Raw genomic sequence first — 24442 nt, forward strand, 5'->3', positions numbered from 1 at the left:
AGAAGCAGGTATTAATGCTGGTGAATGAGCAGCAGGTCAAATGAATATTATAATTCTCTGTAAGTCTGAAGAAATAAAAAACAGGATTTAAGGACATTAAGCAAAACAATCATTTGATTATAAATGCTTTGTGTCAAAGCATAAATCAAGAGAGAGCGACTAGCCTTTGGAAAAAATAAACTACAGAGTAAAAAAGAAAATCATATTGCTGAAACATGCTCCACTAATAAACAAGTGAAATACTGAGATCTGAGGCTGCTCCAGTCAGTGCGCTACATCAGTCACTGCAAATTTTGACTAGCAACTTAAGATGGATTACAAGAGAACAAAATGATCATTGTATATCACTAGGAAAGCAATGATGGCTCTAAATAAAGTAAAATCTTGAATCCTTTCCACTTGTACTGTTTCTTTCTTTTCATTACAACAGAAGGCCATTTCAATCAGAGCTGTGCCAACCTTTTGTAGTGAAAGCAAAAACCATGTGAAACTCACCTCTTTTCAATATCCAGGATCTCCAATGATCCCCTTCCCCACAGGCTAGGGCTCCCCCAACCCATCCTTTGTGACAGCTCAGGGGCAAGCTGGATCTGTGATCTCTCCCCCAGTCTCTCCCCATGGGCACTCTTTCCTAGTGACAGGCCTCAGCCTGCACTTTCTCCAGAGAGGAACTCCTTGGTCCATTCCACTTTAGATTGGATCATCGGGCTACAACACTCCCTATTACTGTCTCGCCATAAAATCCACAGCGAGTGGTGCCTTGTACCCCCCTGGAAATCTCTCATGAGAGCACCCCTCGGGAAACAAGTTGTTTCTGTCATTGTTTCATTTCTTCCTTGCTCTTTCCCCTCCCCCTCCCCCACAAAAAAAACCCCCAGCCTCCTTTGACTTAAGTCCATGCAGTCAGCTAGAACAATATAAATCAGGTAAACTGAGGCACTTATACTACTGATACAAAATAATACAGATAGTTCCTTCTCCACACCCATATTAAGTTATCTTCTGGGGAGAGGTTGTGGGCCAGAAGTTCCTCCCCACTGTCATCTTCCAGAGACACCTGGCCCATCTGCTTACCACACCCTGCTTCTTCAGGAGGCCAGCAAGTTTGGCCTGTTCCATTTTAAAGCCTTCCAGCATCTTCGGGGTGGGGACAGGGGGAACTGTTCCCTAATGAAAGAGTCTAAATTTCCAGTTAGTTTGAGACTTACTTGTAGTTTTCACAAGAACCCAAAAGTCAAAGAAAACCTCATGAGCTAGGAACTAGGGCTACCAAGCGTTTAAAAAAAATAAATTGTGATTAATCGCTCAATTAAGCATCTCTCCTCCATTGTTTGCAGTTGTCTGAAATTCATCAGGGGCAGCATACTGGGGGGGGGGGGGGTACAGTTGTGCCTTTCACTTATCTCATGAAACTCTCTCTAATGAGTAATTGATTTTCGAAGTTTCCCTTCCCTTACTTGCAGGCCACAGGAAAATGTTGGCAGCATGCCAAAACTACAGCTATGAATATGTTAAAGTGCTGGACCCATACCACTGCTGTAGACACAGCAGTACACACCGCACTGGGAATGCCTGGGAGCTGCAGGAGCAATGGGGAAGAAAGCTGGACTGGATTCCCCAACAAACCCTCAGGTCTTGTCTACATTATGGGAATAAGTCGACCTAAATTACGCAACTCCAGCTATGTGAATAACGTAGCTGGAGTTGACATAGCTGAGGTCGACTGACTGCGGTGTCTACATTGCACTGGATTGACGGGGGAAACTCTCCCGTTGACTTACCTTACACTTCTCATTCTAGTGGAGTACCAGAGTAATGGGAGAGCGATATGCAGTCGATTTAGCAAATTTGCACTAAACCCACTAAATTGACCCCCAATGCATTGATCGTAAACATGCCCTCAGACTCAGCACATGACCTCAGCAGCCCCCTTCCCCCACTAAGATAACAGCCTTCTGCTGCCAGTAGACGTAATTATTCAGGTAGCTCTATTATTAAGAGTCTGTGCTGCAATTCTAGAGGTTCAAACATTTTTCATGATGCACAATGGGAAGACTGTCACAGTTATACTTAATGGAATTAGTTTTTACCTTTTTTCTTTTAAAAAAAGCCTAGTTATATACAAAAAACTGCATTGAAAATAACATTATTGAGGTTGCAAATTCAAGCACTTGAAAATTGCAAAGAAATGCCAGATTTACAGTTACCTATGCAATCTTAATTCTGCACCCTTACAAGAATGCATTATACCAATCTTATTACTGATCACATACTATTTTTCCCACAGTACTTGCTTCTTCTTAGAGCCCAGGATGAATACACAAAGGGTCAGAATTAATATTGCTTAGGCAACTTTGATTCTGGCATTCCTTATCTTTTGAATACTTGACTTTGAAACCTAAATAACATTTAACATTGTGGCTTTTTGTGTGATACCAATATAGTCAAGAGTATCTCCAGTGAAGTCAATAGATTTATATTGTTTTTACATCAATGTAAGTGAAACCAGAATCAGCCATCCAACATATCCTGCATATATTGTACATCCAACTAGCAGATAACCTAGCAGATACTTCTATGACTCCTTATCTTCATAACACTCCTGTAAGGTAAAGAAAAAAATATCCCCATTTTACAGATTGGGAACTGAGGCACAGAGATCCTGGCTTATCCAAGCTCATACAGGACATTTGTGACAGAGCCAAAAGTTGAACCCAGCCCCCCCACCCCGAGTCCCAGTCTAGTGTCTTAGACATAAGACCATCCTTCCTCTACACATCACATCACATCCCACATATGGCAAACAAAAAAAAGAATACCTCCATCCCCCACTGCCCCCAGATGTATTGTCACATCAGTAGGAAATCCAACAAGACATGCTTAATTTTTTATAGTTCTTTCTCAGAATAAACAAATTATTAACAACGTACCAAGCTTTTGAAAAGGCTTCCTGAAATGGAAACTGTTATTGGCAAGATAAATATTTCCCTACAGCCATCCACAAACACTCAGAACCCTTATTAGATTTTTATTTACTGCTGTTTTACTTTCGTTTTGGGTTATTAATCCAATCATTTGACTGGACGCTCTGGAATGTAAATAAAGAATCAGGTAATAGCTTCAGAATGCTGTGGCTTATGGCTCCATCCTGAAAGGTACTGAGAACACTCATTTCTGACTTACTTCATTCTTGCAGTACCAGGTGATTAGATTGCTTTGAATCTGAATTTAAATGAACAAGTTTGTGGGAACCTTACTGTACTGACAACAGAACAGTTTTTTCCAGCTACAGAACATATGTATGATGATGATCATCTTTTACACTAGTAAGCGCTATTAGCTGAAATAGTTGGATAATCTCCTATTCCTTCACCCCTGGTTAGTATTTTATTTGTCACAATATGAGCTTTCCTAGTTCAGGCATAGGGTGGGGTTGCTCAAAGAGCTGCAGTGCTTAGTACTCCATTACCAACAGCTGCTTGTAGGAGCTGTCAAATTGCTTGTCTGGGATATGGGGAATATTTGTGAAGAAGGATACTATAATCCTACTGTGTTTCTTTCTGAGTTGGATATATGTTTCTATCATTGTTATTTTTTTTTCAGCATTGGTTTTAGCTTAAGAGGGTTATTAGAGGAATTCATTCTATACATAACAGTCTAAAGAGGGATGTAGGTTGATACTGGAGGGAAATAATTTATTGAGGAAGTTTCCACAATGATCTTTGTAGTCCTAAAAGATATTCCATTCTCCTAGAGAACAAAGGTACCTGATTCAGAGCACATGAAGCCAAAGGAAGTAAATTATTGTTTTTTAAAAAATAAATCAATGCAAAGGGTTACCATAATGGGAAAAGAGCACTGCATTTGCAAAACTCAAAGTACCCATTCTTTAGAGCTGTTGAAACATACAATGAAAGGTGAATAAGGTAACACAGACACTGCCATTTCTGCCAAATGCTGAAGAACAAGTTGTAAAGTGTTAGATAAACATATAGAAACTTCAAAGAAAGCACTGATTAAACCACCAAGAAGATAATTATTCTAATGCTTTGGAACAGAAAAATTTCCAGGGAAAATCAAAAACAAAAATCACAGTTTAAAAATGGTGCTGCATTTGCTTGCTTGATCATAGATGCCCTGTTGTCAATGAGATTTAGAAATATGAAAGAAAGACAAACACATTTCCCTCACTAAAGACATAACAATACATGACATCACTTTCCTCTGGAAAAGAGCTGAATCCTTTTCATGTAAGTTATTGAAAACATACATAAGAAAAAAGAGGCCTCATCACACCAAAGACATAACTGAAAAAGCATGACATGACCTTCAGCAAAATGTTAATTAAAACCAATCCACATTTCTTCCCAAGCCCCTAGCAATATCCCTTTGTCTGACTTTTTAGATCAATTTGAGGCACCTCTCCCTTTTGACTCCACCACATGGAAAGTTTTGTTTATATAACTCAGCACATGAAATTATCTTTTACTTTTTTGTTCTATTTGCCTAAAATTCAGTACCATTTTGTGACACATTTACAAAATGGTGGAGACTGAGAAAAAATTTATGGGTACAAACGTGTATTTATGCAAAGCAGCAAGTTTGCTGAGTACCCACTGTGCGTGCTATCAGTCAACTTAGCGCACATATTGGTTTCTGTTTGACCTTTTTTGCATGGAAGCCTCAGCTTTCACCCATTTGAAAGTCTGACCCTTTATTTGTAATATACAGAAACAATGCTATGCTTATTTTCCAATAAGTTAGAGAAAATGCACTAGAAATTTCAATTTCTAACTCAATTCCCTTACTTTATCTCTCTGAGAATGCATTGCCTTTTTTTCCCTTTCAGAAGTTGAAAGAACAACATACCCCTGAAGGCAGAGCCAGGGAAAATGAGACTCCTTTCACTCTCATATTCTTCCAACATCACAGGTTCAACAGACAGGAGATTACCACCATATGAAGTACAAAATTATACAGTCCATTTGATCCCTCTTCCACCACTCTCCCAGACAACTTTTCAGTCTCTGATTTTAAGGGCATTTCTAAATGAAAAGCTAACAGTAAACCATGAAAGATGGACACAGCTTTTCCTTTTCTGTGAGACTGAAGTGTTGAGATTATACAATATATTTAGTCTTTAGTAAATCCCACAAATATTTAGCCATGAATTCCCGACATTTGGCTAAATTGTCTATACAAAGAATTGCAGACAGAAGACACTGGAGAATTTGTGGTTAACCTGAGATATTTACTATTTATAGTAAAGCCACCTAAATATTCTTACTGGGATTATCTTCTGGTGCAGTTTTTCTCTTGTTAGAGCTCCTGGTGATGTTTCTTATAACGTATAGCATTGCTAGTTGATTTAAGATTTCCATAAAGTAGCTGGTAAACATGTACCTCTGAAACTGGCTGGTTGGTTCAGGAGAGTAGCATTGTGTGTGAGGATGACAGTTTCTAGGATCTCACATCAGAATACAGGGCTGTTCCAGTGAGCCATCCTAAACTCAGGTGTTAGAGCCATGTGTAAGTGATTATAGCCGACTTATACTGGCAGGTGAAACTCATTAGCTCAAATGAGGCTATAGGGGCTCTGAAGTGTCTCTCTGTGGGAGAGAAATCCAGGGACTAGGATAAAGGAGGGAATGTAAAGGAAAAGCTAAGCTTGGAAAGAAAGCTTAGAATGTGATTTATAGTCTGTATTTTGAGTTACCTATCAAGGAAGGCTATAAATCTAGATTACATATAGTCTGTATGGCAGGAAATTCCACTTGCTTACATCATGTAATAGGATCATCCTATTTCTGTTCAGTGGAGTACACTTTTTTCCAATCATCTATATGTTCCCATTAATGTTTCATGGGCTGGGGGGTTGGCACCTAACTCCACATTTAGGTACATAAATAAAAAATAGTCTGATTTTCAGAGATGTGGAGCACCCACAACTGAAGTCAATGGGAGCTGGGGCTGCTGAATACCTCTGAAAGTTAGGTCACTTTTTGGCAGCCATGATATTAAGGAGAACAATAATCTGTAACGTTGTGACTTACTTAAGAAAATGTTTTAAATGTCAATTATTTCACTCAGGGTACATGAAAGTGGTCAGCTTTCCAGCTGGGTGATTTCCATCTGTTTGGTATATCGTTTCAAGCAAAGCTTGCATCAAAAATGGGACCACTAGACATCAACTTTTGCTGAACTCTAATGAGATTTTGGCGTTTTTCTTGTCACACCACCTTCCTCCCTGAATCTTCTCACCCGGTGACTTGGCCTTGCAAGGGAAGATAGGAGCTGGACACATCATCCTCTGGTAGAAGCAGTCTCTCTTTCCCAGAAAGGTAAAGAAGGGATAAAATGATCAGGGATTAAAATTTGAAATGAAGTTTTATTTTAAGATTTTCAACACAATATAAATAATTTACCAAACAAACTACTAGCATTCACATATACTGTAAACTTGCTTTTAAACAGATTTTCACACCCAAACACAAAAAATCTGCAGAATTAGGCAAAATTTCCCATAAATTATTAGGGGCTCTAATCACATGCTAATCATTTTACAATAGTACTGTACATAGAAGACCCATTCTGCACCTGCAAAGTGCCCTGGAAAACAATTTAATTTTCGGACACAAAATTTGCACTACAGAGTTAGAAAGGCCTAACTAACTTTTGAGACATGAATGGAGACAATGTGACATATGGTAATTTATATGTGATATAAAAGGCTGGCTGTCTGCTGAAATAAACTACTAAACTACAACTAATCCAAAAAAATTACATTGTGCAGATTGAAGTATTCAGCAGATGCCAGACTGTACAGGAAAATAACCCAAGAACCAGCAAACAACAGCTACCCAGAGCAGCTTTAAATCTCTGTTACACATCTGATGGGTTGAGCCTCTGCATAACATCCAGTTTTGTCCAAAACCACACACTGAACAATGAGAACAATGTCACTTTGGAAACTTTAAAATGATTTTTCCCCCTCTGAAACACTGATTTGACAAATACTTCACACCATAAATGAAAGTGATTTAGGACTCCAAAAAAAATGTCAGTTGCGATGTGCGCAGCTACTGGAGAAAAGGATTTTCTACAGTAGAACCTCTCTACAATGTGCAGCCTCACTGGGCCAACAGATCTCAGCTGTGATGCGGTGGTTGTAGAATTTGGCATCCCAATGTACAGAGAATATTAGATTCAGCCTCCCCCTTCCTTAGGCGGATGGCTTACCAATCTACCTGTTCTCTCCTGGTCTTTCTCCCTCTATCCAATTCTGTACCTCAGTTTGCCCCTCTGACATCTCCTATATATCTTCCTATCTATTCAAGCTTAACATCAGCAAAACTGAACACATCTTTCCTTCAAGGTGGTCCCTTGATCTCACAGTTGAACGGACAACCATTCAACCTGTCCCTTAGGTCTGCAATCTGGGTGTCCTCTTTTACTTCTATCTCACCCCACACGTCTGGGCCATGTCCAAATCCTGCCTAAACTGCAAGACCATGCTTTCCCTTCCTGCCTTGCCTCATTCACTACATGTCTTCCAACTTCTGCCACAAATGAGGCACACACCACGGCTTTGTTCACTGTACAACCCTGAACCACTCCCTAAGGACTGCCCATCCCGTGCACTGAATAAACAAGCTAGGGGCCTGAGGAAAAAATAGTACGTGGTCATGTATCATGCATACGTACAAGGGGGCTGAATGAAGGTTCCACAGGCAACCCTAATTCTGGCATTTCCTGCTTTGTGAACATTTGACTTTGTACACTTAATATTCTTTTTAACGTAGATTTCTGGTACGTCATTTCCTACTTTTTTAAAAAATCAAAACGAAATAGAAATCCATGGCTCATCAGCAAGGCTGGAATGTTTAGAGCTGCAGCACAAACCTCAGTGACTTGAGCTAACAGAGTAATTAGTAGCAGTAGTAGGCTATTATCCTCTATATGGACCAGCCTGTAGACACAAATGGTACACACACTTTGCCAGTGGGTTTCACAGCTGTTAGCTAGCTAGCAAAGAAATGTAGTGTTTCAGAACTCCTGTTTTCGGTTCCAGGGTCTAGTATACTCTGGTGGTCATTAGAAATCCTCTCCCCCTGTTCCCCTGTACTCTGTCCCCTTCTGCTCTTATCACACCAACTTCTTTCCCTGCTACCTCTCTCCACTCCTGTTCAACCAAGCCTGCCTCTGTCCCCCTCTATGCCTACTCTCCCACCCCCTAACTTGCCCCTGTCTACTTTTTTCTCATCATCGCTCTGTGTTCAACTCAGGCTGTTTCCTCCTTCTCCTGGACACCAGCAGATGGAGAATTGGGAGCATAGGAGAGTTGCCCTGCTCCCAGTTCTGATAGCCAGCATGATAGCTGCCTCTGGTAGCCTAAAAGAACAATTGCAGGAAGTGCTCCGGAGTATGCTCACTCCAAACTGAATCTTCAGAGAGTTTTGCTGTCAAACTCTAACATGTACCTATTAAGCATGTGCAAATGGCGATTATTAAAGGCCTATCATTCAGCCAGTTGTTAGGTGATTTGCCCAGGGACAGTAAAAGACACTTCCCTGACCCCAGGCACTACAGCTTCTCAACAATTAATAATAAGAATTTTTATAATTGGAAAGACAATGGTTTTTTTCCCCCTAACCCTGATCTCAGCAACAGCTAAGCCATTTTTAGAGAAACTTTAAAAAAAAAAAGACAGAGGCAGATGTGCATTATGGAAAATTTCAGCCCGAATGGTTGAAGCTATAAACTACTGGAAACAAAGTCTTGTAATGGAATGCGTTAGGGAACTTTAACTGTAGGCAGTTCTGCGATCTCCACCTATAGCAACAGATTTAAGAATCTTGCCTTTGGTTTTCTCTTGTTATGTGGCTATGATGCTATATTCTGCAAATGGCTAATGCAGGCATTTCTAGATTAACTATTATTTAATGAATCACAGCAAACTCTGTTCAGGTCTGTTATTATAAGAAAATCGTGGATTCTGAATTATGCTAAAATCGGCAGATTTGTTACAGGGCACATTTTAAACTGTCTTTAGTAAGTTACACACAGCCCAAGTGGGGCCCCCAGATATTTAACTAGCCACATAATACTTTCTGTTTAGCTGGAATTTCTGCAAGGAAATGCTTCCTTCAGAAAGTTTAAGCATCAAAAGAAGTACTGAAGTCCCCCCTCCCCTCTTTGCAACAGATTTGGGGAGAATGAAGCATTTCTCTTGGACACTGAGTATAATTATAACTAATAATCCCCTTCTCCTTGGAGTAACATTCATTGACTTCCCTTCATTTTAGGGTGGTTGGCTGACACAATTCAAATATAATTACTCGTTTTGCATGATAAACTCCAGCCATGTGAGCAAATATGTCTCGTTTTCAAGTTTGGCTAGACAGCAGCAGTGTAATAAAGACCTTTCAACCACTGCTGCTGCCCGCTGCCTTTGAATCTTTCCTAGACAACACAACTGCCCTCTCTTACCCTCGGACTTTTTCATACATCCTTATTAAATAAACACCCAAGCCCCTAAAAACCTATAAACTTAATCAATTGGCTGCCAATCACAATGTTTCTGCTGTCGTCAGTACTACATGATGCACGACCATAAGATTTAAATGTTAAGGTTGATGGTGGCTTTTAAATTAAGATTTTTTAGACAAACTGAATTGTCCCAGCCATGCTAAATGCAGGAATAGTGCATAGCTGTTACTATGTAACTATAATCCTTCCCCCTCCCCGTATGATTTCCTGAACTCTGATGGGTTGTGGATAATCTCATTGGAATAACCACCAGTAGGCTCCTAGAAAGAAATTTGGGGCCCAAGTACATGTTTGCTGGGACATCACCTCCTCCCATTTCACCCCCATCTCACTCCAGTTACTGATTTTTTGGGGAAGGCCTGAACCCAGAGCCTCCTTTCTCCCACCAGCCCTGATCATCAGATCCTGCCACCCATTTAAATAATGCTTGACTCCACAAGCAGTTTCATTTACACCAATGTGGAGTTAGTTACTACTCAGCACTAGTAAAGAGTACAGAATTTGGCCTGTTATGCTTACATCTCAATCAGATCTCAATATGGCAATCCTAGTACTCTAACTGGTATTTGGACAGCTCTTAGTAGCCAGTCCGAGTGCAGACATTTGAAAAACTGATAGATTGCAAAGCTTGATACTCTGGCTCCTACAAGGAGTGGGTAAAGGAACTAAGGGGGTTAATGTCTCCTCCACCTATCTCTCCTATATTCTGACAGGTGCTGAGCGCCTGGAACTCCAGTTTATTTCCACATAAATGGGGGAGGGAAGGTTTAGCACTTTTCAGTATTTGCAGTGTTTGAGTCAAAACCAAGACATGCCAAGATGTGTGAAATTAAAACTAAAATTGAAGAAAAAGTTTGATTTGAAGTTTAGTTGTCAGGGAGGATTATGTTTCAGAGTGGATAAAATGGGACAAAACGGTTCATCCATCAGTACTTAAGAGACTGGGAAATTCCCAGTGGGAATGCAACAGCAGTTCCATGCACAGAGTGGAAGAAGAATCAGGCTCTTAGACAGGCACAATTATTATATTCACACTTCTGCAGAAGGCAACGTGTTCCCAGCAAAGTGTGTAAGCTATGGTTACTGTAAGTCTGGCTTTCACACACCACAGACTATTAATGAACTAGTGTTTAACAGAAAGGGCCAAATTCATTACTGCAGTAACACCACTGAAGTCAATGGACTTACATCAGGGATAAATATGCTCCAGAGTGCTTACAAAGCCAGATAATCCACTAATATCTAATCATGGTGTTTTGAACTGAGGCTGGCTGGCTGTGTCAGTGTAACCCAAACCATAAAATAAAATTAGAACAGGAGGTTGAGAGCTCTGAATTCAGGGTGGGGGTTTTTTGTTTGTTCATTTTTTGTGGGTTTTTTTTTTTTAAATACAAAACCAAACAGCATAGCAGAAAATTCTCCCTGGTTACTTATTTAAACAGGAAACGACTTAGAAGAAGTTGTACAACAATATGGTAGAGAATTCTCCCCTGTTGCCTGTTTAAACAGGGAACTCAGAAGAAGCTGCACAAAGTTTTTAATCAGTAAAGATGCAGCATTGAGAGAAAGCATTGTGGAAACAGAAAAAGGCAAAATAGGGTGTATTTGCATATATCACTTGAAATTAGGCTGTGTTGCAGCATCTGGTATACGCATACGCATCGGATGTCAGCTGAGTTACATTTTTCTCAAGGTGACATTGGTGCTTGTCTTACCAAATTTGATACAACTGACAAGCGTTTTCATGTAAGGGGGATATATACCTCCCATCACCTTGTCAGGCTGAGTGAAGGCAAACTCCAACATATTCCCTCTCAAGTGATGAGGTGGTTCGGAGTCATTAAAAGCCATAAAAGTTATACTGCAGCAATGTGCCATGCATACTGTATGAACTCCAGCAAGGCTGTCCTCCTTGAAGCAGGTGAAGGCTCCAGTTCCCAGCCCTCTCAACTCTAACTCAGACAGAGGCCCCAAACCTGGCTGAGCCTGAGCTTTTTAAAAAATATACATATGCCTTTGTAATTTCATGAGAACTGTAAATATCATTTCGGCCAGTCTCCCTGCTTTCTCATTAGACAAACATCTACCGGCTCTCTTATTCACCCAGAGTTTTACCAAACATCTGACCGTGATCAGCACTACCCTACTGTCAGCTATTCTTACAGCTCACTTCATAATGACATTGTTTACCATCGTTAGTAGGAAATTCAACTTTAAACAAAACTTGTTTCTTACACAACACCCAGCTTCTTCCCCAGCCCCAACTTTCACAACAAAGGGTGTAATTTGTCTTGGCTATGATTTAAAAAAGGCCTCACCGGATGTGGAAGCAGATTCAGAGAGCAATTAGATTCTGGCAGATCATTATAAAGCAATCTGATTAAGAAAAAGAAAAGTAATCCACGTGATTCAAAATGTGTAGCAGCGGGGTACTGAGGGGTGTTACTGCTAGTCTTTGCTGCCATTGTAAAATCATGCTGGGCTAGAACTTTTGGCTTGATACCAAGTCACATAATGCTCAGGCACCGTGGTGATGAATGTGCTATAAAATTCTAGACAGATAGACAGCGTTACACCATTTTGATATGCCTAAAGATATCTACATTCTAAGGAGCAGTTCCCAGCCCATGTAAATAGTTACCGTGCCACTGACCAAGTTTATTTATCCTACGAGTTTATTTCTACTGAAGTGGCCACTGGCTTTTGTCACGAGATTTTTGTTCTACGGAAGAGACAACATCTATACTATTGCTGTTTATTAATATTAAATGTAGGTGAGCTGAGAGATAGGAATGTCTTGTGGTTAAGGCACTAAATTGGGACTTTAGCGATGGGGGTTCAGTTGCCAGCTGTGTCGCAGACTTCCAGGGAGACCTTGAACAAATTATATAATCTTTCCCTGACGTTGTCCCCCATCTGTAAAATGGAGATAGCAATATTTCCTCTCTTACACCCTTGTCTGATTATAAGCTCATCAGGACAGAAATTGTCTCTTACTGCATGCTTGCCTGGTGCCTAGCACAATGAGGCCTTGATCAGAGTTGGGGCCTGTAGACACACTGTAATACAAACACTGAATAATACCAAGATTAATAATGTAAGCATATGCTAGAGCTGAGAATCGTACGACACACTCAAAAGTCAGGAGGTTCCAAAAGTTCAAGATTTTACAAAAATATTACCTCAGCCAAATTGGATAGCTTTGTAGTGCAGATTACATACCAAAGAATGATTTATTAAGGTTTGCATTTAACAGGGCAAATGGAAGTAGCAAATACTGTATGTACATAATCTAGTCAAGTTAGTGTAGTGGATGGTAGAAATCTTTATTGCTGGATTTTTCTAATTTTTGAATGCTTGGTCTCATGACATTAATAGTGCACAAACACTAGCTCATGTAGTTAATTTCCTTGACTGCTTTTAAGGAAGAGAAGAAAATGGGGGCAAATTTGCTTTCAAGATGCCTTAGTGCTGTTAAACTGCTTTAGCAGCATAAATTTAAAGGGATACAATCAACTTGAAATCTAGTTAATTTGTAAAACAATGAGCTAAAAGTAGTTTTAGATATTATACCTGCTCCTGAGTGCTCTTCTAAGTTTTTAGTTTTAGAAACATTTTTGTCAAAACATTTTTCATGTTTTGAAAAAATGTTTTCCTTTCCTCTGCTGATGTGTGAAAGACCCACACAAACAGGTGAAATAGAAAATCTACACAGAGAAACAGTAAAAATGATTATGCACAAAGTACTGTCAAATGCATAAGCAAAAGGGTAGAAAACATTGATTTTTTTTAAATGCTATGAGTTCATTCAATTGTAGTAATCTTAGGTGTTATTTGTAACAGTAGTTTGAAAAACAATTCAGAAGCATGATTGTGTACTTTGATTGTATCCTTTAAGTTAAGACACACTAAACGTAGGAGGGATTAACTAAAATAGGTCTTAATAAATACATATGTAAAATGTATCTGTAATCTCAGATGGCCTTACCTAATGGTGTTCTTATCCATTAATGTTCAATATGCTAAATTATTTTACTCATGAAAAAAATTCTACTATGCCTGGGCAAAACCATCAGCCTTAAAAATAATGAACTATTATTTCTAAAATGTAAAGTAATTTTAATTCTCAAATTAGGACTGTAAAACAAGCCTAGTTTGAGATTTATTTATAACAGCAGTTTTGTTTGAGTTATGTAAGCACAAAAATTTCAGTTGGTGTACATGGAGACTATACATGTGCCATACACTTGTAACTCAAACAGCTGAATTGATTTCGCTCAAATTTTCCAAAAACTAGACCACTGGGCTAAGACTAGGCATCACAAATATTAAGCAAGAATTTATCTGAGAAAGGTATAAGCAAATGAACTGGTGAGTTAAAATGGAAACCGTAGCTAAACCTTAACTTCAGCATTCACAACTAGCCAAAGCTGTACCAGGAATTTTTACGATGCTTTTGACTGGAAAGGCTACAAACATTATTTCTTACACGATGACTCCATCCACTGGATGAAGTCATGATATTCAAGCCCTTTTTGCTGGTGTATATTTCTTCCCCTTATGTTTTTTCCATCAGGACAATTTAGGATCATTCTGACATGCATACATTCTTAACAGAGGGTAAGGGCCATTACCAGAGGTCAGTACAACTGGGTAATTCCTTATACCTCATTTAAATCTTCTGGGCCAATAACAGTATTGAAATGGACTGGACTAATATATATAAGGATATTTAAATCCTTGCAGGGACTGATTAGAGTAAAAAATCTACAAATTCCTTTCTAGAAAAGGAAATAATGTCCCCAAAGTAGTATGCATTAGATACAAAGGACATAATCTATTAAATATCTCACCAAGTGTAAAAACTTGACTGTCAAGACTATGTATATCAATATGGCTTTAGTCCTCCGGTGCAATCTGCTAAGCCTTGCACACAGGCAGAGACCCACTGAAACCAACAGGACTCTGCCTAGGTGCAGGAGTCTGTTTTAGTGGGTTACAAAGAGGGACCGGGTCCTTTGTTAGAACAGATTGCTTCGGCTAGAAGGTGTACAATAGCATCTAGGTATACAATTTGGGCCATGTCTACACTTCAGCCGCTAAAGCAGCGCTCCAACTGTGCTGCTATAGCACTGGAGTGTAGACGCTTCCTACAGTGATGGAAGTAGGTTTTCTGTGTATGTACTTAATCCATCTCTCTGAAAGGCAGCAACTGGGTCAACAGAAGAATTAATCTGTTGACCGAGCTGCATCTATACCCAGGCTTAGATCAACCTAACTATGTCTCACAGGGCACAACATTTTTCACAGCCCGAAGTGATGTAGCTTGGTTGATCTGATTTTTAAGTGTAGACCAGATCTCAGTCTCCACACAGATAAAAGAGAGGATTGATGTGGATAATAAAGTGAGTGCAGTATACAGTATCTTGGTGGGCTTGGGGAGGATAAGGAGCTGTGTGTGTTGTGATCTTTGATAAGCAGCCAGTGAAGCATTTCATTTATAAGAAGGCACAGCACCACTCCCAGTCCTCATACTCTATCACTAAGCCATCCAAATGTTTGTTTTAATCCAGCTCCAAGATAACAGTCACTTTATCAACCAGACCATCATAGTAGGATTCTTTACATTCACAGCATTATAGAAATACAATAAAGTATCCTGAAAAGATAGCAATACATGAATCAATGTCACATGAACACAATGGAATGAACTTATCATAGCATGCAGCAGTCCTTCCATACTACATGAAAAGTAGAGACTCTCTTACAAGAATAGGCTCAGATACCAAGGTATAAATTAACCTAATTCTTAGACTATGAAAATGAAAAAATCAACTATCATATGTACCAGCTTGTTGAACATTGGTTCAATATGACTCACTTTGCAAAAAAAAAAAACCAAAAAAAGTGCTATTCACTGTGCAAAAGGACTACATATTAACAAGGTTTCACAACCATCAGCAACCTAATCCCATCCTATTCATATATTCTTGTTTATTACATCAAAGAGTTCTGAAATTCTGAACTGATTTCTGCTTTCGCCTTGATCAGACGGTGTTAGGATTGGGACTATTTCTTTATGGACATTTATCAGTTAACCAGTTGTGACTCTCAGTGTCCTACAGCTATAAAAACAAGTATCAGGTACTGATAGCAATCATGATAACAGAATGGTGCACGGGAGTTGGAGAAAAAGGACCTATTCAGTGGGAGGATCTGGAAAAGGAGGTAGGAAGCAGGCAACAGGAGAGAAAGGTTAGGAGGGTGTCTGGGCCGAAGGCTGAGGTGGAAGGAAGTAGGCCTAGCAGTGAGAGGCAACAAAGAGAAAGCTATATGGTCCTGGCAATTTTAAGAACCCATTAACAGACCAGATTTGGGGAATCAAAGTTGTCTGAATACAAAACCAGAAAAATCACCACATGAATGTACAATCAAGACTGGTTCAGGACTCTTCCCATGTACATCAATGTTTTCATAGTCAACTCTGAAACTGGATGGAGACATTTTTGTTTTATTAAAGTAAATATTTCTTGTTTGAAATATTTTAATACTAGAGCTCAGCAAATAATACATAATAAATTTATTCAATGAATGCAACCTGCTTTTCTGTTTGCTAATTGTCTGCAAGCAACTTATGACTGTATTGAATTTGTTCATTCTATTAAATCATTTGCCAAATAATTTGTATCAATAATTCTTGATCTGTAGTCTGTCAACAGCTAACTTTGAGGGTTTCAAATTTGAGCTGTGCAAGTTACATTAGGTACAGTTCACATGGTATTGTTCTGATTTCCTAATTAGATGACTAACTTTTACTCAGTTTTCTAGTGCTTGAGTGCTCATAAATACTTATGATTTCCAAATTCACTTTCCACAATTATTCTCTAATATGAATTTAAGATTTGCTCTTTCCGTGAACATTCCTGTCAGTTCATGTTCTGGAATATATGAGAAAAAGCAAATGAAATAGGGGTGCAGACACAGCCAAAATACATTCGAGTCTTTATTTGAGAGAATGTTTTCAGAAACACTTTGATTTTATTCAATGCTGCCAACTCTAATGATTTTATTATGAGTCTTACGATATTTACTGTGCTTCTAAAAGTTAAGGAGGACTTGTGGCACCTTAGAGACTAACCAATTTCTTTGAGCATAAGCTTTCGTGAGCTACCGCTCACTTCATCGGATGCATACTGTGGTATGCATTCTGTGGTATGCATCCGATGAAGTGAGCTGTAGCTCACGAAAGCTTATGCTCAAAGAAATTGGTTAGTCTCTAAGGTGCCACAAGTACTCCTTTTCTTTTTGCGAATACAGACTAACACGGCTGTTACTCTGAAACCTTCTTAAAGTTGCAGCTCTTGGAATCAAATGAATACCTGAGAATTTCAGGTTCATTTAAAAAAAAAAAATCTGATCTTCATGGGTGTAAAGAAAAGTTTGAAAATGTCATCCAGCTGTATGTGAAAGTTTCAAAAAATCAGAAGGCGAATGTATTATTTAAATCGTTCATGGTTTTGAGGACATGACTCATGATTTTTGAATGACTGGGCTTGTCAATACTGTGTATTGAATCAGCTGAATCTAATACTCATTTAAAAGGAATGTGTGTAAGCAAAGACTAAATCCGTCTTTAAATGGTGTAGGAACAGGAATCAATTAGAGCCATCATGAGTTATTTGCTATCCAACATGACCCACTCAGTTCAAAGCAAGGGAAAAGGGTGTGGAGTAGATAAACCAAAAGATAAAGAAACATTAGAAAACTAAGGAGCTCCACCCCAAATGAACAATGAATGTGGATTTATCAGAACAAAACACAGACTATTTTCCAAAAGTCAGATGTACAAATTAAAACAGCCCAGTCATCTTATGCAACTGGCTCTTAAACAGCAAAAAAAACCCAAACCTGCAGATGTCCCTGACCTGGCCTGCATGAAAGAGATAATGTTTACAAAAGAATGAACAACCATCTCCATCCTAAGAGACAGACAGGCTTTTCACCTGCATCTGATGCACCTGTGCTCATGTTGCACATAATTGTTTCTAGAACAGAAATATTTATTGTGTCCAATGCACAGTAGTGGGGATTGGGTAATCAGAGTCTGCATTTCTTCTTGACTTCTCACATTTACTAGAGTATTGAGTTGGAGCATGTTTCACGATGATGCCCTTTGATTGGATTCCTGTTGTAGACTCCAAGATGCAGAGCTATTGATCAGCTATATTTCTTGGTCTTTATTTGCTCTGTCTTTTGGGGATCAAAATTAATTATTCCATTCTTGTCAGGTGAGGAACCAGACTGTCCCATGCACCACCACTAAACAGTTTGCAGCAGTGTTCACATGCCAGGTTTTAGGATCTGAAAGTGCCAGCATCACACTTACTAGCTTGGAGAGTGTTAAGGAGACCACCACAGCATGATAACCCCTTCCACAGGCTAAATCCATCTGTCATTTACACCACTGCTATTTGTCTTCTGTGTCCTAAACCTTTAAATATCGAGAAGTCTCCATTCCAAGGTGAAGCAGGAATTGCCACTCAGATGCAATCTGCTACAGTGCAGACACAACCACACTGTGGGGAATGGGATTCCCTAGAACTAATTATTCTTAATACATTATATCATTCAAGACAAATGAGGCAGCAGTAGGGAGGAGGGACAGTGGTGGTGTTACATTTGGACTGTAAACAAGTATCCATGTTGTAGCCAAATGTCAGGTGTAAATCCCTCAAAGTAGCAAAATTCTAACCAGTCAATGGAGCTCCACCCATTTATACCACCAGTTGTTTTAGCCTGGAGTTTATAAGGAAACCACCAAAAGACCATGAACTATCACCACTCTGACAAAGTTCCTCCTCTGCCGTGGTGGGTCCTGTGCTTATTGGTGGATTTGCTTGCCTCAGAGACTCACGGCAGCCGTCAGTTTGGCCACTTTTGCTAGTGGCTCAAACCTGCCGTTCACTCAGCTAACCTCATCACTGGCCAGCATGGGAAAAAGGAAGGAGAACAATCCCTGTAGTCTCTGCTGATCCACCATGTGGGTCGGGGAACAGTCCAGAGACCTTCCCCTCTGGTGGAACCCACAATCCAGGTCAACTCCTCCTGTGTCTGATCAGGAGTTGGGAGGTATGGGGGGAACCCGGGCCCGCCCTCTACTCCGGGTTCCAGCCCAGGGCCCTGTGGACTGCAGTTGTCAAGAGCGCCTCCTGGAACAGCTGCGTGACAACTACAACTCCATGGGCTACTTCCCCACGGCCTCCTCCCAACATCTTCTTTATCCTCACCACAGGATCTTCCTCCTGGTGTCTGATAATGCTTGTATTCCTCAGTCCTCCAGCAGTACACCTTCTCACTCTCAGCTCCTAGTGCCTCTTGCTCCCAGCTCTTCGCACGCACACCACAAACTAAAGTGAGGTCCTTTTTAAACTCGGGTGCCCTGATTAGCCAGCCTGCCCTAATTGATTCTAGAAGCTTCTTAATTGGCTCCAGGTGTCCTAATTAGCCTGCCTGCCTGAATTTGTTCCAGCAAGTTCTGTCTTGTTCTGGAACTGCCCCTGTTACCTTACCCAGGGAAAATGGACCTGCTTAATCTGGGACTAATATATCTGCCTTCTAACACTCTCCTGTAGCCATCTGGCCTGTCACACCACACTGCTATATAATGAACTTAGGGCATGAAAAAAATCACTACTAACTCTCATTAACAGAGTCTTTCCCCCTCATCCTTAGTAAGTACAATAAAACACTTAAAATATAGCATTTATTTTTAACAGGAAAATACTTTTGATTAATAACTAAGTGCCTTTATGACAAGCAAAGAGTAATGTTATCTGTCACAGTGGCCTTCAAAATAAGAGCACAGCAAGGACGAGACGCAAAAGTTAATCAGACACTGATTAAGCTAAAGGAGGATGATCCGCTTGTAACGGAAACAATTAAAGGAAAACCAGATTTGCGATGTAAATAATGTTGTATCATTGTACTACAGCAAAAACAGTCCTGAGTAACAAAATCCCAGCTGAATCCCCCTTCATAAGCTGACTACTGCAGGCCTTGACTTTACTTCATAGAACTGAAGGGTGTTTTTCTTTCCCTAAATTTTAGGCTCTGATATTTTATTACTGAGAAGCAGAGTGGCCCAGTTGCTAAGGCACAGACGGGATTGAGAATCAGGAGACCTGGGTTCTCTTCCCAGCTCTGCTATTTCCTGTGAGGTTGTGTGAGTCACTGTCTCTCTGTTTCCCCTCCCATCTTTTTTCTGTCTTATCTATTTAAGCTGCACGTTCTTAAGGGCAGTGACTATATGCTTGAACACCACCTAACACAACAGGGCACCAATCTCCTTTGGACTTCCAGTCACTGCTGTAATAAAAATACCCTTTACAAATTATTTTTTTGTAACACTGTATCTTGCAATAAATTCCAAACAACATAGGAGATAGAAAATGAATATATACAACAGCTATGGGATTCATCATCTAACATCATCAACAGCTAGTGTTCATCATCTAATCCACCTTAAGCAACTGGATTGGAACAATGAAGGAGAAATTATTGAACTCAAATCTAGTTTTTCAAGCTATATTATAACCAGTTATATAAAATTATCATTGTCCCAATGCCTGCTCCAATATCACCAATAAAAATATTCAGCATTAACTTGTTAGTTAATCCTTACTGCAAGAAGACAATGGAATTATGGAATCATCTTCTTTCCCAATCCTCTGTTCAGTGATTTTGCTATGACTTCAGCAAACTTCCAAGGAAATTTTAATATCCATATATAGAAGGAATATCCATAATATCCATATATAGAAGGAATACACTTCTCAGATACAAACAAGACCTCAGTCCCAAATGGTATAATTATGCCTTAACTTGAAAAGGTAACTGAGATTTGAGGATATATAAATGACAAAAGACTTCTCATGTCACTCCAAATGACATGGCCTTATGACTATAGACCTTTTTGAAATAGCTGAGACATGCCACTCCATGACCCAAAGCTTTATACCTGTGCAAAATGCTGTGGGCTTTGACATCATACTTCTTGGGTTACCGAATACATTTTGTCAAACTTCAAACTCATTTATTTTGTTGAAATTTCTAAAAATTTAAACATACCTGGAGAATTTTTTTAAAATTTGGCTTTTGAATAAGGAACTGGGAGCTGGGAATAAGGAACCAACTTCAGCCTCGTCAGCAGCACTAGCCTGTCCAAAGGATAAAAAGGTGGCTTGGAAGGAGCAGGACCATGACTGTATTCCCACCCCTTGTGCATTCATCAGGAAAGGTGGCTGGCTTCAGGGAGGAGAACAGGACTGTGTACATCTACATCCCCTTCCATGCCCAAGAACTTCCAAGCCACGACACTGCTGTGGCACATTTCCTGGAGCTTTTGCTGGGGACTAGTATAGACTGTGCTCCAACATTCAGTTGTGACTTTGAGATATAATCAAGTCCTTTCTATTTGTAAAATACCGTAGGCCAATGGGTAGAATCTCCAGCCAAGGAAGATGAATAATAGTCTCCTTAGCAGCAGAGTTTCAGCTCCTTTCTGCTGGGTTTTCATGAGTTGAATCCAGAAATCCAGATAAAATGAAGCTACTCAGAACAGTCCCAACTGCTACAGACCTTTCTAGCTTCGTAACCACCTGGGATGAGAAAAGGCACATCAATCCCCCAGGTAGCCACAACCACAGCCACTTCCCCTCTATCTTTATATCCCCACCTAGTGCACTGGGGCTTGTGAGCGCTCTCCCACCTTATCACATGCACATTGAAAATGCATGCTATATGTCATCATTATGATTAATAATAATACAGGTATGCAAGAGCTGACCTGGACTATTAAAATTGGTTAGTGGATCAACTTTCTAATGAATCCAAGTAACTGACTCCTCTTTTTTGTAAAATTATCTTTAAAGGGGTCCCAGACTCGATCCTTCTATTGCAGTGCACATGAGAACAAAACCAAAGAACTATGAAGAATCTGTGCGTGCTAGAGACATTATCCAGATTACAAACCATTCATGTTTACAGAGCTGTCTCCATGTAACTTCTTTCTCAGTGAATCAGACACAAGTGTTTTCATAACCTCAACTTGATCTGCCCTTCATGCGGTTCTAAAGCTGCTGCTGCAGATAAAGTAGAAGATTTAATGACTGCTCACGAGAGTCTGGGAACAGAATGCATTGGTCTGCAGATTCTAGATTACACACATGCTGAGTCCAGACGTTCAACACTGTCTTTTATAGTCAGTGAGTAGCATCTATGGCACATTACATACTTTAAAAAAAAAAACAAAAACAGTAGCCTAAACAGAAATATGATCAGAACATTGAGCCCAGACTGTTCTAAATAGTGAATGACTCAGTTTTTAAACTGTGGTAATTGGAATAAGAATCTAGCTCACTTATTTCTCAATATTCTTATTTGGATTACAGTAGCTCCCAGAGGCCTCACTGAGATAGTGACCTCATTCTGCTGGGCGCTGTACTAACACTCAGGCCTGATCTACACTAGAAGAGTAGGTCGGCATAACTACACCATTTGTGGTGTGAAAAATCCACACCCTGGAGCGGCGTAGTTAAGCTGACTTAAATCCCCATATAGACAGTGCTAGATCAACAGAAGAATTCTTCCATCTATCTAGCTACCACCTCTCAGGGAGGTGGACTATCTATGCCAACAGGAGAATCCCTCCCATCGGTGTGGATAGTGTCTATACTGAAGCACTACAGCAGTGCAGCTGTGGTGTTTTACGTGTAGACAAGCCCACAGTAGAAGACAGTCCCTGCCCTCAAGAGTTTACAATCTAAGCCCCCAATCCTTCACAGACTTGTGCACATGCTTGCATTTCTACCCTATGAGTAGTGTCACATAATTGCAATTTGCCACACACACAAATTTAGTGGGAAAACTAAGTTTTCTTTTGGAGTTCTCTGTGAAGAGCACTTACAAGATCTGCTCGTTAGGGAAACTATAAATAATAAATATCTAACTCCATGGTATTTTTTCTGTAGCTCTCAAATCACTTTGCAAAGGGACACAGTAACATTATTCCCATTTTACCGATAAGGAAAGAGGTGTAGAGAGGTGCAGTGACTTGCAAGCTGGTGGCATGCAGCAAGCTAGTGGCAGAGGTGGGACTCAAACATATCAATCAAAGCTAAATTGTAAAAAATATTTAAATCTGAGGCATGCAGTGATAAAACGGGAAACGGGACATAGTTTTATTTGTTAGGGGGTGTTTAGTTGCTAGTGTAAAGTGGCAGTAAATACTACAAGCCTTAGACATTGGAAAGAAATTTGGAGGAAAATGTGGATATAAGTTAAATCATTTCAACTCAGAAACCCACCACATTTATAGTAGCTCTGCCAGTTTACCTCACTCCTAACCTACAGCATTCTTCATATGACATTGAATTGGCCATTGTAGCAGTCTAAACAAAACATTCTTCCAGTCTCCTTCCTCAGCTCCAGGACTCCATAATTCATAACACCATAGCTGGGAGCTCTAGAAAGGGAAACAATACATCCTTAATTCTGTCTTGTTTAATTTGGCTATTTAAATGGGCAGCAGTTTTAAAAATTTGGTACTTATTGAAATATTCCATGATATGGATTGACCCTTATCTCTAAAATGTCTTGATTTATATAGAAGGATGTAAACCTATCATAGAGAAAAATGTTTAAAGAGATAAATTTGGAATTCATTTAAAATACAGTATTAAATCAAATTAGTATAGTCCCTGGCTGGCCACTCAATCTACATGAGGCCTGACTGGCTGATTTGAATATGGTGATTGGCCCCCATCATTTTAAAGGGCGTTCCAAGGAAGAGACAGCCTGACCACTTACCAGGGCCCTTTTAGCATTTCTACCAACCCTACTCTCCATATATGTTGGAAATATCATGTGACCACTGTTCCCTCTAAACTGTGCGCATGTGTGCACACACACAGATCCTAAACCCCACGCACACGGCGAAACACTGCGGGCACAAAAATGTGCACAAAAGCACAACAATTTACACAGAAGAAATTTTTTGCACACATGGCCTGTCAAAAATTAGAGGGAACATTGCATGTGACCAAAGTAGGCTGCTGAATTTTTTGATGAGCTGAAGGGTCAGCTAGCTGGTCACCATTTGGAGTCAGGAAGGAACTTTTCTCCCAGAGCTAGACTGGCCCATGCTTTGGTGGTTTTTGCATGCCTCTCAGAACCCAAGAGGGTTGGTTGTGGCTTATAGTTTAGTTAGTTTGTCATGACTGAAGCAGGTGTCCAGTGCAGGGTTGTCTGGTTAGCGTGGACCAGGAGTTGAGCCCAGTGAACTGATGGGGAGGTCAAAGGCCTATGCAGTGAAGAGTGAGGGTATGAACCTCAATCTCTTGTATAGCCTGTGGTTCTACCAGGCTGACCCTCAAAACTGGTGAGTAAAGAGGTCAGAGGATCTTGGCAGCTAGGTCCAGATTCCAGGTGAAGGCTTGCATCTTTCCTCCCAGTTGAATTGGACTAACCCTTTAATTTTTATCCTTAAAGTTTAATAAAGTTATAGCCATAGTTTAAAGCCAAAATCTTTTCTGTTTCTTATTTCACCTCTGGTCTCTGGGTCAATGTAGCTATGCAATTTTTTCAAAATTTCTACAGATAAATTCCTTTATATTCACTACAAACTTTGTCATAGACTAACTTCAGGTGAGGTTTGAGCAAAATGAAATCAATCATCTATTTGCTGTTCACAATCTTGAGGGATGTTAATATCATATTTGTTCAATGGGCCTGAGGTCAGAGCTGCAAGTGTTACACTCTCCTAATTAATTCCCCAGATACTATTTTTTGTTTAAATAGAGTCTACATAGTTTAGAAGAATATTTTGCGTCATTAT

The 24442-nt window shown here is 39.8% G+C and overlaps 1 long non-coding RNA gene across 1 annotated transcript in view; it reads right to left on the reverse strand.

Moving 5' to 3' along the window:
- Positions 1–6140: 6140 nt before the first annotated feature.
- LOC141986462 (uncharacterized) overlaps positions 6141–24442 on the reverse strand; it is a 180274-nt gene continuing 161972 nt past the window's right edge. The window contains exon 3 of the long non-coding RNA XR_012639285.1: positions 6141–6328. This is a non-coding gene — a long non-coding RNA (uncharacterized LOC141986462). The remainder of the gene's footprint in view (positions 6329–24442) is intronic.

Source organism: Natator depressus, chromosome 4, assembly GCF_965152275.1.
Source record: "Natator depressus isolate rNatDep1 chromosome 4, rNatDep2.hap1, whole genome shotgun sequence".
NCBI lineage: Eukaryota > Metazoa > Chordata > Testudines > Cheloniidae > Natator > Natator depressus.